At 42.2% G+C, this 19,460-nt stretch overlaps 1 protein-coding gene across 1 annotated transcript in view; it reads right to left on the bottom strand.

Moving 5' to 3' along the window:
* ARHGEF37 (Rho guanine nucleotide exchange factor 37) overlaps window positions 1–8,803 on the bottom strand; it is a 57,481-nt gene extending 48,678 nt beyond the window's left edge. Inside the window, exon 1 of the mRNA XM_061151701.1 lies at window positions 8,573–8,803. The gene's annotated coding sequence lies outside the window, so the exon portion shown is untranslated. The remainder of the gene's footprint in view (window positions 1–8,572) is intronic.
* Window positions 8,804–19,460: the final 10,657 nt, after the last annotated feature.

Raw genomic sequence — 19,460 nt, 5'->3', positions numbered from 1 at the left:
AATTATTTCAAAATAAAAAGTTAAAAACAAAGTATTAGATAGCTTAAGTTATCCACTATCTTTGAAAATGCAGCTTAAAAGCCCGGGAGAGCAGGATGGGTGCCTCTGTTCTACTTCTTGGTCTGGTCTGATAAAGAGACTTGTCCTGGAGAATACACTTGGGAAAATATGCCTTTCAATAGAGTCTAGTCTATGCTCAGTTCTGAGATCTACTTGATGTCCTGTGATAGACAATTAAGAACTAAAGATAAAATCAGTCTAGTACATGAAGTAAAGTGAAGTGAAAGTCGCTCAGTCATGCCTGACTCTTTGTCCATGGAATTCTCCAGGCCAGAATACTGGAGTGGGTAGCCTTTCCCTTCTCCAGGGGATCTTCCTAACCCAGGTATCAAACCCAGGTCTCCCTCATTGCAGGAGGATTCTTTACCAGCTGAGCCACAAGGGAAGTCCAAGAATACTGGAGTGGGTTCAGTTCAGTTCAGTTCAGTCACTCAGTTGTGTCCGATTCTTTGCGACCCCACGAATTGCAGCACACCAGGCCTCCCTGTCCATCACCAACTCCCGGAGTTTACTCAAACTCATGTCCATCAAGTCGGTGATGCCATCCAGCCATCTCATTCTCTGTCATCCCCTTCTCCTCCTGCCCCCAATCCCTTCCAGCATCAGGGTCCTTTCCAATGAGTCAACTCTTCGCGTGAGGTGGCCAAAGTATTGGAGTTTCAGCTTCAGCATCAGTCCTTCCAATGAACACCCAGGACTGATCTCCTTTAGGATGGACTGTTGGGATCTCCTTGCAGTCCAAGGGACTCTTAAGAGTCTTCTCCAATACCACAGTTAAAAAGCATGAATTTTTCAGCACTCAACTTTCTTCACAGTCCAACTCTCACAGCCATACATGACCACTGGAAAAACCATGGCCTTGACTAGATGGACCTTTGTTGGCAAAGTAATGTCTCTGCTTTTTTTTTTTTTTTAATTTTTTCATTTATTTTTATTAGTTGGAGGCTAATTACTTTACAATATTGTAGTGGGTTTTGTCATTGTCTCTGCTTTTTAATATGCTGTCTAGGTTGGTCATAACTTTCCTTTCAAGGAGTAAGCGTCTTTTAATTTCATGGCTGCAATCACCATCTGCAGTGATTTTGGAGCTCAAAAAAATAAAGTCTGACACTGTTTCCACTGTTTCCCCATCTATTTCCCATGAAGTGATGGGACCAGAGGCTATGATCTTAGTTTTCTGAATGTTGAGCTTTAAGCCAACTTTTTCACTCTCCTCTTTCACTTTCATCAAGAGGCTTTTTAGTTCCTCTTCACTTTCTGCCATAAGGGTGGTGTCATCTGCATATCTGAGGTTATTGATATTTCTCCTGGCAATCTTGATTCCAGCTTGTGCTTCTTCCAGCCCAGCGTTTCTCATGATGTACTCTGCATATAAGTTAAATAAGCAGGGTGACAATATACAGCCTTGGCTTACTCCTTTTTGTATTTGGAACCAGTCTGTTGTTCCATGTCCAGTTCTAACTGTTGCTTCCTGACCTGCATATAGGTTTCTCAAGAGGCAGGTCAGGTGGTCTGGTATGCCCATCTCTTTCAGAATTTTCCACAGTTTATTATGATCCACACAGTCAAAGGCTTTGGCATAGTCAATAAAGCAGAAATAGATGTTTTTCTGGAACGCTCTTGCTTTTTCAATGATCCAGCGGATGTTGGCAATTTGATCTCTGGTTCCCCTACCTTTTCTAAATCCAGCTTGAACATCTGGAAGTTCACAGTTCACGTATTGCTGAAGCCTGGCTTGGAGAATTTTGAGAGTATGAGATGAGTGCAATTGTGCAATAGTTTGAGCATTCTTTGGCATTGCCTTTCTTTGGGATTGGAATGAAAACTGACCTTTTCCAGTCCTGAGGCCACTGCTGAGTTTTCCAAATTTGCTGGCATAGTGAGTGCAGCATTTTCACAGCATCATCTTTCAGGATTTGAAATAGCTCAACTGGAATTCCATCACCTCCACTAGCTTTGTTTGTAGTGATGCTTTCTAAGGCCCACCTGACTTCACATTCCAGGATGTCTGGCTCTAGATGAGTGATCACACCATTGTGATTATCTGGGTTGTGAAGACCTTTTTTGTACAGTCCTTCTGTGTATTCTTGCCACCTCTTCCTATCCCTTCTCCAGCAGGCCAGGAATCAAACTAGGGTCTTCAGCATTGCAGGTGGATTCTTTACCAATTGAGCTATGAGGAAAGCCCCAGTCTAGCACACAGTAGGTACCAAAAGAAAAATGTTTGTTGAACATTATGCAGTGACGGCTTCTGAGTCTAGCATGGGATAAAACAGTTAATTCTCTTCTCTTCTCTCCTCCTCTGTACACACTGGCACAGAAAATTTGAGCATTCACACATTCATTCAACAAATATTTGGAGCAGCTATTTCCAAAAATCCTATTGCTAAGGAGTTTTCTGGATTGTGAGGATACAAAGTTAAAGGGGGGAAAGGGGGTTCTACAATAAAGGTAGGGCATTTAAAATATCTGGTTATTTGTTGCAAGTATCATTCCACTAAAAGTAGAGGGACTGAGTAAATGGACATCCTGGTCATTTCACCCCTTTAAAGATAGAAGTACCAGGGGAAATGAGGGACTTCACTTGAGGTCCAGTGGCTGGACTCCAAGCTCTTATTGCAAGGGGCCCAGCCAGGTTCAATCCCTGGCCAGGGAACTAGATCCCACATGCCATGACTAAGAAGTTCACACGCTGCAACTAAGATCCAGCACAGCCAAATAAATAAATATTAAAACAAAACAAAACAAACAAGGGAAATGATACTCTGAACCTCATTGTGACCAGTCAGAAGTGAATGGAGAAATGGAAGTAAGCAGGTCCCAGACGAAAGTTCACCTTAACAGTTCCTTCAGAAGCTAAAAATGTCATGGCAGGAAAAGATGAACATCCATCAGCCTTCCACTTCAAGTTATAGAGGGAGGTCAATTTAAACATTCAAGGGAGAAAAAATGGATATAAAACCTCTAGGGAGTAGGGCTCATGGGCAGACTGTCAAAGATAAAGTTAAACACCACACCAACAAAAGACTGTTGAAGAACAAAGGGAGGAAATACCTATAGAAATGAGAATGGCAACACAGGGATACTGGCTAATGAGCCTCGTTTATACAAGAGTCAGAGTGGAGGGTCCTGTACAAAGAACTTCCAGAACTCTAAAACCCAGGAGGATCTGGGATTAACAAAACTGTAATTATGTAATTCCAAAGTTCTGCCCCTACTATGACTGCCAACTAAATTTTAACATTCATGTTCAAGAAAAATAAAAACTAGGCACATTGTTTGAAGACTTTCTTTTCCTCTTCTTAGCCCTAAAGAGTGACTGCAGGGGTCACTCTTTTAAGGTTAGGAGCCCAGACCCTGGAGCTAAAAAACCTAATTTACAATTCTGATTCTGCGATCAATCAGCTGGCCTTCCTAGGACAACTATATAACCTTCCTTATAGGGTTGGTATAAGACTTCTTAAGAATCCACGTAAAGTGTTTAGCAGAGTGCCTGTTATGTAATAAACTTTCAATAACAGTAGCTGCTGTTTTTGTTCCTATTATTGTTAAACAGGAAAGAGTAGCATGACCATGGATCAGAGGAATGACGTCTAAGGACACTTGGCTGATCACACTGAAGCAGATGGTGAAAACACCTAATCATGATGATTATAATAAGTAATAAGAACTACATAGCAGAGTATCACTGATGATGTAGCTAATGCCAATGAAACAGAGCTGAGAGATGGAGAGACCATGAGACTAAGCCCTGAGAGCATTGCTTAGTCCAGCCATGCTGGAGAATGATTCCCTTTGGGGTTTTTTTTATTTTTTATATGAGCTAACACATTTTCATTCCCCACCCCACTTTGGCCTAAGCCACTCTGAGTTGGGTTTCTGCCACTCGATTAAAACAGTCTATCAGCCCTTGGAAAGGGAAACAGAGATCACTTGGAGCTACCACAGGTTAACAGAAAAAAGACAAACGGGTCATGCCAGACTATCCTCATTCCTTTCATGAAAGTCAACTAGATCAGTAGAGCCAAGGAACACCATAAGCTACTGTAACTGGACTAGGAAGTTATTGCTGATCTCTGATGAAATCCTTACAAATAGGGAATAAGATGAGATAATGAAATAAAATGTGGTGATGGCGGCTGGGGGAGAGGGGGAGGCAATAGGACAGTAATATGGACTAAAAACTGATAAAACACCAAATTCAAAGAGTGTTGATCAGTGTCAACCTCTGGGATCTTCCTTGCTTTATTAAGGATATCTGTTATTTCTTTTAGTGCTTCCCATCTCTGAGGCCACCTGAATCTAAACCTCCACCAACTTTCACCTGGATCAGTACAACAGCCTTCTGACCAATGCATAGAACCAGAGGGCAGATGTCATTCTTTATGTTTTTCATAAAAGTGACTGCTTTACTTCTCTATTGAAATCAAGACAAGTCTTCTCTGACTCCCATCCCCCTTCCAAGGAACCACTCCTTTCCCCAGTAGATGCTCTAGATGCTCAATTAATTGAATTAATGAATGAATAACCTGGATGAACACTGGTAGAACAGTGATCAAATTGCTAATGACACTGTTAAAGTGAAGTTAGACACACAACTCTTAGAAACCACCACAAAGTTTGAGGTAAGGTAAAAGAACTCCCCTTGAATTTTATATTGTAATTATATGATACATGCTTTTTTAATCTGGCTTTTTCCTTTCAGCAAAATTATTTTGACATCCATCCATGTTATAGCATGCATCAATAGTTCATAACTTTCTCCTGCAAGTAGTATAACATTATATAACTATACCATAGTTATCTAGGCACTGAATAAAAAATTGGTTGCTTCTTGTTTCTCTATTACAATAAAGCTGGACCTAGGAATGCAATGTTTATTTTTCACTTTTTTTTTTAAGGAATGCAATGTTTAGATCACAAGATAGGCATTTTTTTTTTTTTAATATTTATTTATTTATTCGGCTGTGCCAGGTCTTAGTTGTGGCATGTGGGATCTAGTTCCCTGACCAGGGACTGAACCCTGGCCCCCTGAATTAGGAGCATGGAGTCTTAGCCCCTGGACCACCAAGGAAGTCCCACTGTATATTTTTAAAAGATGTCATACTTTTAAAAAAGTGGTTGTACCATTTTCTTTTCCCACCAGCAGTGTATGAGTTCTATAACCTCAACAACACTTGGCATAGCCAGTTTTTGCATGAAGGGTTATCTGTTTGTGGTTTTAATGTGCATTTCCCTAATGATTAATGATCTTTAGCATCTTTCCAAGAGTTTATCTGCCACCAATATATTTTCTTTGGACATCATGAATTTTTTGTTTGTTTAAATTGCAAAAGACTTCCCTGGTAGTCTAGTGGTTAAGACTCTGAGCTTCCATGGCAAGGAGCACAGGTTTGATCCCACACACCATGCGACATGATAAAAAAAATTACAAAAGAGGTTCTCACTCATTACATAACTAGACAAACAATACAGATGTGTATAAATAATTAATAGTCTCTACCTCCAACCCACACATAAGCAACCAGAGGTGCACTTACTAAGCATGCAAATTCTTTTGTTGTTGTTGTTGTATATTTCTTTTTTTTAATTTTTATTTTGTACTGGGGTATAGCTGATTAACAATGTTGTGATAGTTTCAGATGAACAGCAAAGGGACTCAGCCACGCATATACAAGTATCCATTCTCCGCTCGCCACACCCCTCCCATCCATGCTGCCACATAACATTGAGCAGAGTTTCATGAGCTATACAGTAGGTCCTCACTGGTTATCCATTTTAAATATAGCAGTGTGTACATGTCCATCCCACATTCTCTAACTATCCCTTCCCCTCATTCTTCTCCGCAGCAACCACAAGTTCTTCCTTTAAGAGGCATGCAAATTCTTGCTCAACTCTTGACAACTGTGATTCAGTAGGTCACAGATGGGGCATTTTGACAAGCCCCTAGGTAATTCTGATTCAAGTGAGCTATCGTTTCTTGAGAAGGTCTGCTCTTACTCTTGTCCTCCTAAAGAATAGTTGAAGGAAGGAAGTCAGTGAGTCTGAAGAGGTACATCCCTTCTGTAACGGGTGAGTCCATGTATCCTGTACAGAAGGGGTACATGGACTGGCTTCAAATAAGAAACTTTGTCTAAGTGAATGAGTATGTGTGCTCTGTTGTCCCATAGAGCACCAAGAGTTTGGAACCTAAAGATCAAATTAAAAAAAAAAAAAAAACAAAAAAAAAACTTTCTAAGAGAGTTACTTTAAAACAAAATTAGGCAACAGAGCCAGCAAGGTAAGGAACTTGCCAAAGTCACCAAGCTTGCAGAAAAAGGACTTCTCTGGGTTGAGAAATGACTGATTGGGGGTGAAGAAGAGAGTGGGCAAGAGACAGTCCAGGCATACACATACACATTCTCTCTTTCCTTCTCTCTCCCTGAGGAAGAACTGTCCTTTACAAATACACAGTGAGGAATGTAACCACCAGACAGGTAGTGTGTGTCTTAACCCAAACTAAATAACAGCTATTTGCCCTAAGCCATACTTCCCTGCCTCTATTTGCAAGGCCTAAAATGGTAGAGAAAGGAAACAACACAGTATTTGGAAAGGGCTGTTCTTTTTATAGATAAATTTCCCAGGCCCTGTCCTCATAATTTTGGATCCATAGATTTCAAATAGCTTAATCCTGTCAATAGGCTTTGGACAATCAAGCTCAACAAAAGCCATTTTGCTTCAGTTACAGCACCCAAACAACCACCCTCCCTGATCAGTTAAATAAAAAGCCATTTATCTGTTCTAGAGCAGAATCAACCAAGGCACTGTTTTCCACAGCAAGCAACTGATCCAAGAGGGATCTGAGCCAACTGCCAAGTAACTCCTGTACCCTGGCAGAAACTCAGCTGAGCCTCCATCGCTGGGCAAGATGAGGGGGGAGCCCCGCTTCCCATGTGTGTCCTCCTCTTTTCTCTCATTTAAAAACAATTATACAGATGCTGGCTCCAGTCAAAAGGGGCGTGTGAGGCCCAATAAACAGTCCTTGTTAGAATGTCAGCTGGTTTCTACCTTCAGCATTTGACCTTGGGTCAAATATCGAGTGTAGTACATTATTCTAAATTTGTTGTTTAGTTGTTAAGTCCTGTCTGATCTTTTGTGGCCGCATGGACTGTAGCCCGCCAAGCCCTTCTGTCCATGTGATTTCCCAGGTAAGAATACTGGTGTGGGTTGCCATTTCCTTCTCCAGGGATCTTCCTGACCCAGGGATCGAACCTGTATCTCCTGCACTGCAGGTAAATTCTTTACCACTGAGCCAGCTACTAGGGAAGAATTATTCTAAATAGGTGCACTCTTATTTAGGTTACCATCACCAAGGTATGTGCAGTCATTTGTAAGCCACTATAGGGCTGACTTTACATTTGCAAATTTTTAACTTTTAACTTTTGTTTTCTTTTACTTCGGATACAGCCCATTTTCCCCCAGTTCATCACCCTTTCTTAAATGGCATGGCTTTGACTCACTGGGTTGTTTGCACCAGCCCTTTTATTGATCATCCACTACTGTCAGGCACTGGACTTAATATTCATCTGTAGTCTGACAACAACATGAAAGATGAAGCAATCTTTCCTCCAGTTTACAAAGAAAACAGGGCCTTGGAATGGGTAAACAGAGTGTCCGAGATCAGGCAGCTAGGGGCCTCAGAACGTTGTTTCAACTCAGAGCAGGAACTCACTCCTTCACCAGCTGCCTCCCTTTAAAGCAAATAAATTGTTCTGAAACAGCGCAGCCTGAGGGCCAGCCTTCAGTCATTCCTCACAGCAGGAATGCTTCATCCTGCCATCAAATCTGAAACTGTGTGCAAGGTTATGTGTGAAACCTGGGAAGGAGACTCAGATTTTTAAGGAGTCAGTGATCCCAAGAAGGCCACGAGCCACTGCCTGGGCAGGTGGTCAACTTACCCATTCTCTTAAGTTAGTGGTGCTCACTGTCCAGGGAACACTGCAGCGGGAGCCAGAAGTTCTGGCTTCCAGTCCCAGCCTTAGCACTATTTCTCTGAGGGCTCTTGGCCCAGGCAGCTCACCTACGGACCACAAATTTCCGTTTTCTTTTCCCCTGGTCTTGATTGCCTATTTATAACTATATTTTCCTTGTCAAGAATTTTTTTAAAAAACCATCGTTCGTATTATTCCATTGTTTTAACGTATATGGAGTCTCATTAAAAGTCCTCCCCAATTTTACACTGAAGCAGGGAGGGATAAGCAGACATAAGGAACAATAGTTTTTACCAAGCCAGCTTACCTCTCTGGGCCTCAGTTTTCCACCTGTAAACTGACCCGGTTGGGTCAGACGTATCAGATTGCTCGCATTCCCACTAGGCTCAAGACACAAAGCTAACTACCCAGCAATCGGCAACCCGGACGGGCATAGTCGCTCGCTCGCTCCCCCACCTCCCTTTCAGGATCTCAGCAGCAGCTGTTTTCCCGAGAGCCTCCCTGGCCCTATCCTGCCGTCCCAATCGCCCGAGTGGACTCACCGCGCTCGCAAGGTGCCAGCTCCCACGGGGAGCTCGGCTGCCCTGGGGATTGCGCAGCCAGGGTGGGAAAGGCGCAGGACTCCCGGATCCGCGCAGCACTGGAGTCTGCGCGCACTGTTCCCACAGAAGGCCGGGGCGGGCGCGGCTCTGCCCACTGCTTACGTGCGTGCGCCAAGAGGAGGCGGCCCTGGCTCCTGCCTTTGTTAATTGTCCATATGCAGGCAGGTTGTTTTCCACTGTGTGCTCCCTAGAGCGGGCCCCAGCGGGGGTGACCGGGCGACAGCAGCAACAGCCGTGCGCTGGCCCGCAGCCAGAAGGAAGCCATGTAAGTGGATGTCAGTGCTGCACCGGGTGGCCCGCCCACCCGCGGCTTCTGTTAAGGCACCTACTCCTCCCTCAGGCTCGTCAGCCTCAAAACAGGGACAATCAGTTAGGCCATCTGGTAGCAATATTGACCCTAAGATCACTGAATATCTGTGCTCTCGCCCGAATCACCAAATTTTAGGGCTGGGCCTTTATTTAATTCTCAGTATTGGCTGCCCAGGACTTCTGGGTTCCTATCCTAGCTCTTGATAGGGAGCCCTTTGCGCAAAGTTAGATAAATCTGCATCTCCTGAGAGGGTAACAGGCAGGAAGACCAGGGGTCTCCAAACAGAGGAAATAGGCTGCAAGTGTCTTAAAATTCTGTGTTGCTATGAGGACACCTGGTTCCACCTGACCTTAACTTTTCTCAATCCTTGAGCTAACCAATGCATTTTTCTTATGGAAATGTTTTTCTTAAGCTATGTTCATGAAACTATGTATTTGCTTTGGAATTTGCCTCTCTTCAAAATGGTTCCACCTAAGACTAACTTTTGGCTGATAATAGCTCAACAAACCAGTATTCATATCAATTGTTTTAAGGCTGGGGGATGACGCACCTCGTGCCATCCTATCTCAAAGCTGCATATTGTGGGAGAGGGGCCCGGTGAAACTCAGTCAGCCTTGAGGTGTCTCTCTTATCTGATTTAATAGCTTTCTAACAGACATAAAACAGCTTGCTAAAACTAGCAGGGGGGCATTTTCCGTCCCCCTTCTGATGTTTGTGTCAGAAGCATTCTCTGTCCCCTTTTCACTTTAATAAAACTCTGCTATACAAAAGCTCTTGAGTGATCAAGCCTGGTCCCTGGTCCCCAAGGTAAATCTTCTTCAGAGATCATGAATCTGACATGTTTACCGTAAACTATCACTCCCTGCACCCCAGTTTCCTTTTCTGTGACTCATAGTAGTGAGCGGGACACTGAATGTACCAAGTATTCAGCAGTCAACACCACGGACAAGGTCCCTGCCCTCTTGGGGTGAGCCAGATGATGAACACACACTTGAAAGCGAGCATTACATGAAAAGTACGGAAAGTTTCATGTCAGGGCAACTAAGTCTTGTTTATGGAGTCATGAAAGGACTAGATTAACTTTTCTAAATCCTCCAGTTCTAATATTCATTCTTATTCTCATGTGAATTTTATCATTATTATTAATGATAGCTCTAGTAATATTGCTTACTCAGTGCCAGGTACTATAGTAAACATTTTATTTGTATTTTCTCATCTATCAGATTCAAAACTTCTCTCAGAGAAAGGTATACTTTTATTATCCTCATTTAGAGAGAAAAATTGAAGCTAAAGAAAGTATAATAACTTGTCCACTATCACACAGGACCAGTACTCAAATTCAGACTGTCTGAGGCTTCTGGTTGCTTAAGCACTACTCTACACCCACAAAAATATGAAGACTAAAATGGTGTTGCATCTTGAATATGATGGATGAGAACAATAGAAGAGGAGGAGCTGGTTTTAGTCTGTAGAGGAGAAAAGCAAAGTTAAGAGCTTTCTTAAAGAGTTTTCCATGGATCAGACTTCACCTGTATGACCTTAGATATCACTAGCCTGGGGAACGCTATTACAGAGACAAATTGCAAATATGTGAGGAAGAACTTATCTACCAATGACAGTGTTTCAAAAATGACATCAGTTGCATGGGGAGAGTGGGCATCCTGTCATTAAAAGTCAGAATTCAACCAGAGAGGCTTACTGGGGATGCTTCAAAGAAGAATACAAAAGTTAAAGACTAGTTTAGGTGATCTCTAAGTTTCCTTCCAATTCAGAAGGAAATTTGAAGAGAATTTGAGTCCTAGAGTGGTTAAATGACTTTTTCAAAGTCACCCAGGGAGTGAAGACTTGATCCCCAAAACTAGTCTGACAGCTACATCAGACTTCCAGTTTGTGAGTGAGGGTCTTGTGAGTGCTCAGCACCTCACTTTATGCTCCCGTGTGTGTATGAGAGAGACCCCTTATCCCAGGTGTCTGGGATCATCTAATTTACCTGTTTTACTTTCCATTACTAATATAATACCCTTCTTCCTTGCTTGTGTTGAATATTCTGATTTAAGACAGAAGTCTCAAACCTTCTGGACAGATTACTATAATATAGGGGTTCAAGAGGTAGTGGGGTTCCTGCTTCCCTGGATTAATATTTGGTAATTTAAGGTTAATGAGAGAAGCTGGATGGTATTTTTATTTGATTTTTTAAAATTTTATTTTAGGACTTAGAGTTATCTTGAGTTAAATTTCTGATGCATTGGCACTAATTCCCCATCTTTCATCCTAGTCACAAATATTCTGATGAGCAGAAATCTAGCTGTCAGCTTCAGAAGAGGTATTCTTTTCTCAGAGCTTTTGAGAGCTACTTTGTTTTGACTGGAAACCTCTAACAAAGGAATCCAGTTGCCTTTTGGGATTGATTTCTAGAACATTTACAAAGAAATGAACATCAACTTATCCCCAGGGATACTAACTCAAAGAGTTCCCTTCACTTCTACCCTCAACAGAGTGATAGATTTTTTAATTTATTTATTTAAGAAAATATATTAACTTGTTCAAAATTTCAAAGTATACTGCCAGGGCTACAGATTATTGATCTTTGGATTCTTCTCAGTGCCGGGCATATTGCTTTGTATGTAGTAGGCACTGAATAAGTGATTGTTGACTGGGTGAGTGAATACATGTGAATTAAGTTTTAGGAGATATAGGGAACTTCCCTATGGACCATTGGTAAAGAATCTACCCACTAATGCAGGGGACATGGTTCAATTCTTGGTCCGAGAAAATCCACATGCCATGAGGCAACTAAGCACATGAGCCACAACTACTGAGCCCACACTCTAAAGCCCGTCCTCCAAAAAAGAATCCACCACAAGGAGAGGCCCACTCACAGCAGTGAAGACTCAGTGTGGCCATGAATAAATTAATTAATTAAAATTTTAAAAAGAAGTCATGGGAGGTAGAGAATAGGTGGTTTACGGTGGGGCAGCAGATATTTTCCCTGAGATGCGTGCGCTTTTAAAAGGAACCAAGACAGAACTCCCAGAACAGTTGCATATTTGACCATGACTTTATCCAGAGATATGTAGTAAAAGCAGCAGCATTGGACTCTTTGGGCTTGAGCATTACCTAAAGACAATGTACTAGCCAGAGTCTTCTGGTTGTACACAACGAAAACAAATTCACTTTAAGTGAAGCAGAAAAGGAATTTACTTTTGGGGTAAATTGGGGAGTATTGGGGAGGTCAAAGAATCAATGGAAAGACTGACTCTAGAAAACTAAGGTAAGAATACAGGAGGCACCAACGGAGGCTGGGTGGCCAGACCCACAGAAGAAACCAGGCCACAGGGAGCATGCTGATGCTGGACACTGGCAATGCCCTGGGGACTGGGTGCCATAGCTGACCCAGATGCCCTCGCTGCGTGATACTGAACGTTGCCACTACCAGAGGAAATTTCACATACTGCCTGCTTCTCTTGACTCCTATCTCCAGAATCACAGTCCTGGAAGGATGGGCTAGTCAGTCATGCTTGGGTTCCAAGCAGACAACAATCAGGGAGAACTGAGACCAGAGCCTTTTGGCTTCCGTGAGTGAGATGTAGGGGCCTGCCCCCCACTGTGGCATGTTCCCCAAACTTCTAAAGGCAATTTGGAGGCTGGACAGCCAGGAATGTGACAAATGTCCACTATACAGTCTTCTAACATTTCGTAGGCCAAAATGGAAAGAAGCAAAGAGTATAGTCTCTACAAAATGCTTAATATGGCACCTGAACTGAACTCTCAAAACCAGAAGAGGTGGCTGTCTTTTAGAGTTTCAGTCTCCTATATGTATTTTTATTTAATTCTATAAAATTTACCACTATAATTTCTACAGTAATAATAAAAATAGATGCTACTTGGACTTCCCTGGTGGTCCAGTGGTTAAGAATCCACCTTGCAATGCAGAGGACACAGTATAATCCCTGGTTTGGGAAGATCCCACAGTGCCATGGGGCAACTAAGCCCATGAGCCATAACTACTGAGCAGCCTCGACCTGTGCTCTCCAATAAGAGAAGCCACTGCAATGAGAAGCCTGTGCACTGCAACTAAAGAGTAGCCTGCACTCGCCACAACTAGAGAAAGCCCACACGCAGCAATAAAGATTCAGTACAGCCAAATAAATAAAGTGGAAGAAAAAAAAAAAAAAAGGCGCTATTTACTGAATGCCTAATACATGCTAGAAATTTTTCATGGATTATTTCTAATCCTGACATTCTATATGATAGATATTATTTGCATTTTACAGATGAGGAAACTGAAGCTCACAGAGATAAAGTAACCTGTCCAAGACATAAAATAACTGATTTACAGGTGATGCGCGCATAGCCAAGTCTACTCCTACTCCATACTTTCTCTCATTTGGTTGCTTTCTCCAAAGATTCCCATCCTCATTCTAAAAAAAATTCTACTAAATCCAAATGTATGTTTCTTGAATCACTTCTTCTATCTTCTGAGGTATTGTCAGAAAGACAAGTCAAGAAATGATTGGTTGCTGGGTCTTTAGCAGAATTAAAGGTTTTATCAAATAGCAGGTTAGTGTATTAACCTCATTACTAACATATAAAATATTTTATAACAAGAGTGTCTGCTTTATTGAGCCCTTATTGTAGGCCAGATACTCTGCTCAAGACTCAAGTGTGCACACTCAGTCATATCCAACTCTTTGTGATGCTATGGACCATGGCCTGCCAGGATCTTTCGTCCATGGAATTTGCCAGGCAAGAATACTGGAGTGGGTTGCTATGCCCTTTTCCAGGGGATCTTCCTGACCCAGGGATTGAACTCATGTCTCTTTCATCTCCTGCATTGGCAGGCAGGTTCTTTACCACTAGCACCACCTGGGAAGCCCAGATACTCTGCTAGTCAGCCCTAAAAGAAAAGTATTACCAACTTGTTTTTGTTTTTTTTTAACAAATGAGAAACCTGAGGTTTAGAGTGATTCAGAAACTTGCTAGAGGCCTTGCTGCTAGAAGTGGCAGAATTGAGACTGCAGCTTCAGCAGTATGAGTCCAAAGCCTGCATTTCTTCCAGTGTGTCACAACCTCTCTGGACCAGTTTGCTAATTTGTACTGAGAAACTCTACTCAGTACCTCTTCTGTTTCTCACTCTTCCTTGTTTCCAATGGCTTCCCCGTGGGTTCATGGCTCTTTGCAGGTATAATAACCCTTCTAAGGACAGAGCTGTTCTCTCTTCCCTTCCGGTTTTTCCAGCTCCCTCTTCCCATGGGCAAGACCATAACTTCCCTACACAGACCCAGTCTTGAGCTCTGGAATAGTCCTGTTCTTAATCTGTAGAAAAGAGTCCCTCTAAATCTACTTTGCTGGAGCTCTATAATTGATTATGTGCCTTAGTTCTAGCTATTGATTTTAACCCATTACCATCATGATTTGTTAGCCCAGTTTGGAGGAACATACTTTGCTTCTACTGTATTCTGTATATTAGTCAGTACTTCTTTGGTTTGAGTATCAGAAATCCAGTTTGTCCACAAGGTTTAATATCCATCAGAAGAAAAGACCATCTCTGCCTGTGTGTCTCTTCAAGAGCTCAAGCACTCCAAAAAGTTCTCCAGCAGACTTCGTCTACATCACTGACTAGGATAGAATGTCCATACATAACCATAACCTAAACCAATCACTAACTGGTTTATATGAATGAAGATTCAACATTGGGCCAGCTCCCTTCTGAAACATTAGTCCTGTACCCTTAACAAAATTGGAGTCTTACTGGAAAAGAGGAAAATTAAGGAGGAATGTTCTTGGGTAGGCTGCCAACAATAGATGCTGCAGGAGGGAGAGAGCAATTCTACAGGGAGCTTGGGCAGCCAAAGATAAGGTGACCCTTCCTGCTGAGTCTTTAAGGAGAATTCTTACCAAGCAGATAAACATATAAAGTTATGCCAGGTGGAAAGGACTATATGCAAGGCATAACAATATGCAACTACCTTGTGTTTTTCAGAAACTGCAATCACTTCATTGTAACTGGATTGAATGACACATATTCGGATGTGCAGTTACAGACAGAACTGGCAAGATAGGCAGGTACCAGATCATGCAAGGCATGTATGCCATGCTAAGGAATTTACTCTTTACCTGTAGGCAATGCAGGAGTCACTGAGGAATGGGCATAGTATGATATTACTAGAATTTTAGGGGACTTCCTTGGTGGTCCAGTGGCTAAGACTCTGCACTCCCAATTCAGGGGGCCTGGGTTTGATCCCTGATCAGGAAATTGGATTACATATGCCACAACTAAGAATTCACATGCTTCAACTAAAGATCCTGCATGTCGCAAATAAGACCCATCATGGCCAAATGAATAAAAATTTAAAAAAAAATTTTTTTTTTAAGAATTAAAAAAAAAAAAAGGTTGGTAGCCTTCACTAAGGAAAAACCATCCTAGAGAAGGAATAGGCTTGGAACAAAGGTTTAGGGGCAAGTAATACAACCAGTTTGGGACTAACTAATCCCTGTGGTTTAACCTAGTGAGGGTGTCCAGTGGGAAGACAGATAGAAGGTTCCAAAACAGAGAAGTTTGACTTAGCAATATAGATTTGGAGGTCACTGGCATGTCTACCTAGATAGCAGAGACATACTTTGCCAACAAAGGTCAGGCTTGTCAAGGCTATGGTTTTTCCAGTGGTCATATATGGATGTGAGAGTTGGACTGTGAAGAAAACTGAGCACCAAAAAATTGATGCTTTTGAACTGTCGTGTTGGAGAAGACTCTTGAGAGTCCCTTGGACTGCAAGGAGATCCAACCAGTCCATCCTAAAGGAGATCAGTCCTGGGTGTTCATTGGAAGGACTGATGCTGAAGCTGAAACGCCAATACTTTGGCCACCTCATGCAAAGAGTTGACTGATTGGAAAAGACCCTGATGCTGGGAGGGATTGGGGGCAGGAGGAGAAGGGGACGACAGAGGATAAGATGGCTGGATAGCATCACCGACTCGATGGGCATGAGTTTGAGTAAACTCCGGGAGTTGGTGATGGGCAGGGAGGCCTGGCGTGCTGCGATTCATGGGGTCGCAAAGAGTTGGACACAACTGAGCAACTGAACTGAACTGAACTGGCATGTCTACTGTATAGGAAGCTGAAAGGATGAATGAGATCAAACTAGGAAAATAGGAAGGACATAAAAAAAAAAAAAAAAGGAAGGCTAAGGACAAAGACCTGGTGAAAACAGCCAAGGGGCAAGCAGAGAAAAGGGAACCAGCAACAAAGACAGAAGGAGCAGTCAGATAAAGCTGGGAGGAGAGTTAGTTGTACTTTTATTAAACTTCCTTAAAAACTACTTCCTTCAGTTGCTGTGTTTCACCTAGTGTGCTTCACACTGCCAAGTAAAACTACAGTTGAAATATCTGAACAGTACCATTTCAAACATTGTTTGAATTATTGGAGTATCAGATTTTTATTCATAGGTGTCTAATAGGAGGTCCCTTTAGTCAGGTCAAAGCAATGCTTTCCTGAAAATTGCATGAGAAAGAGATCTAGGGAGAAAAGGAAACTCCCTCTCTTGCAGTATGCACTCACGGCCCTAGAGTACAGCCTCAGGGGCTTGCTGCCACATGTTTAACAATCAGCAAGGGTAAGGGTATAACCACATTGCAAGAGTATGAGCTGACAAAACCTATCTGACTCATAAATCTCACTTCTGTTAATTTATCCTACAGAAATCCACACACAGGTGCACAAAGATATATGCATATAGTAGTGGTTTGTGACAAAAAAACTCAGAGTGAAAAGCCAGAAACCACTCAAAAACTATCAGTAGAATAGTTCCAATCCAGCATGTCCACACCATGGAATATACACAACCAATTAAAAGAAAAAGGTCCATGTGGAGAAGTCCATGTTATAGATGTATTGTTAGCTGAAAAAAGGCAGGTTTCAGTCATAGAAAGAATATGTATATGTGTAAATCTATATTATATATACATATATTCCATTCAAGAATCCAACAAGTATAATTGAGGTAGGCACTGAACTGGGAATACATTAGTGAACAATACAGAAAGAATTCCTGTCTCATTGAGCAAGTGTTCTAGTAAAGGAAATAAGTCAATAAAAGAGTGTGTTTGTGTGTCAGTAGCTTAGTTGTGTCTGCCTCTTTGCAACCCCATGGACTATAGCCCACCAGACTCCTCTGTCCATGGAATTCTCCAGGCAAGAATACTGGAGCGGGTTGCCATTTCCTACTCCAGGGGAGCGCCCCAACCCAGGGATCAAATCTAGGTCACCTGCATTGCAGGCAGATTCTTTACCATCTGAGCTACCAGGGATATATATTACATGCATGCTAAAGTCACTTTAGTCGTGTCCAACTCTGTGACCCTATGGTTTGCAGCCTGCCAGGCTCCTCTGTCCATGGGATTCTCCAGGTAAGAGTAAGTACTGAAGTAGGTTGCCATGCCCTCCTCCAGGGGATCTTCCCAACCCAGAGATCAAACCTGTGTCTCTTATGTCTCCATGTTTCTTGCACTGGCAGACAGGTTCTTTACCACTAGCAGCCACCATCTGGTGGCTCAGATGGTAAAGAATCTGCCTGCAATGCAGGAGACCCAGGTTCAATCTCTGGGTTGGGAAGTTTCCCTGGAGGAGGAAATGAGGTTCCTCCTCAAGGAGGAAAGAACCCAATATTCTTGCCTGGAGAATTACACAGACAGAGGAGCCTGGCGGGTCGCAAAGAGTCAGACATGACTGAGCAATTAACACTTTCACACTTTCTTTCACATATATATATATATATATATATATATATACATACACACACACACACATATATAGTTTTAGAGACTAGTAAATGCTTGAAGGAAAATAAAGAGCTGAAAAGTAACTAGATGTGGCAAGGGGGTATGTGTAAGGGTCTATTTTAAATAATTTGGTTATGAAAAGTGTCTCTAAGAAGAGAACATTTTATTTATTTATTTATTTTAAGAAGAGAACATTTTAGCAGTGACCTGAATAAAATGAAGGAATGCATTATAGAAAAAGAACCAACAGGATGGGGTGGAGGGGTGGGGGGATGACAAAGAGAGAGATTTATTTTAATGAACTAGCTCATGTGATTGTGAAAACTTGATAAATTCAAAATCTGCAGGGTAGTCCAGCAGGTTGAGACCCAGGGAAGGGTTGCAAAGAGTTCCAAAGGCTGTCTTCTGTAACTCCTTCTTGCTTGGGAGATGTCAATCTTTTTTCTATGAAGACCTTCAAATGACTGGATGAGGCCCACTCATATTATGGAGGGTATTTTCTTTACTCAAACTCCACCTACTTAAATGTTAATTTCATCCAAGAAAAAAAATACCTTCACATAAACATCCAAAATAATGTTTGAGCAAATATCTGGGTACTATGGCCCAGCTGAGATGACACATAAAATTTATTATTATAAGTTCATCCCTTGTCAACTTGGCACACACATGCATCTCCTTAAACACACGCAGCTTAAACTTAGCAGCTGCTAAGTCGCTTCAGTCGTGTCCAACTCTGTGCGACTCCATAAACGGCAGCCCACCAGGCTCTCCCGTCCCTGGGATTCTCCAGGCAAGAACACTGGAGTGGGTTGCCATTTCCTTCTCCAATGCATGAAAGTGAAATGTGAAAGTGAAGTCGCTCAGTCTTGTCTGACTCTTAGCGACCCCATGGACTGCAGCCTACCAAGCTCCTCTGTCCATGGGTTTTCCAGGCAAGAGTACTGGAGTGGGTTGCCATTGCCATCTCCCCTTAAACCATACTTATCTCCAAATAAAGACAATATCAAGGTCATACTTCCACCTACCATGATACATCTTGTATACAATTGAAAACATGTTAACTCTTTCCTCAGAGAGGAAGCAAAGTCCTTGTGTGATGTTTACTTTTCTTGACAGTCTAACTGCTTTCTGCCATGTGAAAATATAAGTTTGCCAAGAAGGCCTTCACCAGAAGCTGACCTTGCTGGAACCCGGATCTCAGACTTTCAGCCTCCAGATCTGTGAGAAAATAAATTTCTGTTCTTTAAGATACCTGGTCTATCTATGGTATTTTGTTATAGCATCTCAAACTAAGAAAGGGAAAAGAAAGTTTTTCAACCAGTGATGCAAGAATAACTGGTTATCCATATGAAAAAGATATACCTTTGTTTTCTTTTCTCTCTTATCCCCTTAACAGGTAATATAAGATATACTGACTTTATATCATATGTATTAGTCATTCAGTCGTGTCCACAGCATTCAAATATTAACAATGCTTGATCTTGTTCAGAAAGCATAATGTGTGTGTGTGTTCAGTCATGTCTGACTCTTTGCGACTCTACAGACTGTCGCCCACAGGCTCCTCTGTCCATGGGATTTCCCAGGCAGGAATACTGCAGTGGGTTGCCATTTCCTCCTCCAGGGGATCCTTCCAACCCAGGGATCAAACCCACTGAGTCATAGAGGAAGCCCCTGGTATTTTGCAGAAAGCACAATAGGTTTGCTCAAACTCGTAACACTTATTTAGCCCCTCAAATG

The sequence above is a fragment of the Dama dama genome, chromosome 9, assembly GCF_033118175.1.
Source record: "Dama dama isolate Ldn47 chromosome 9, ASM3311817v1, whole genome shotgun sequence".
NCBI lineage: Eukaryota > Metazoa > Chordata > Mammalia > Artiodactyla > Cervidae > Dama > Dama dama.
The sequence above is the reverse complement of the archived record's forward strand: the minus strand, read 5'-3'. Positions and strand labels throughout refer to the sequence as shown.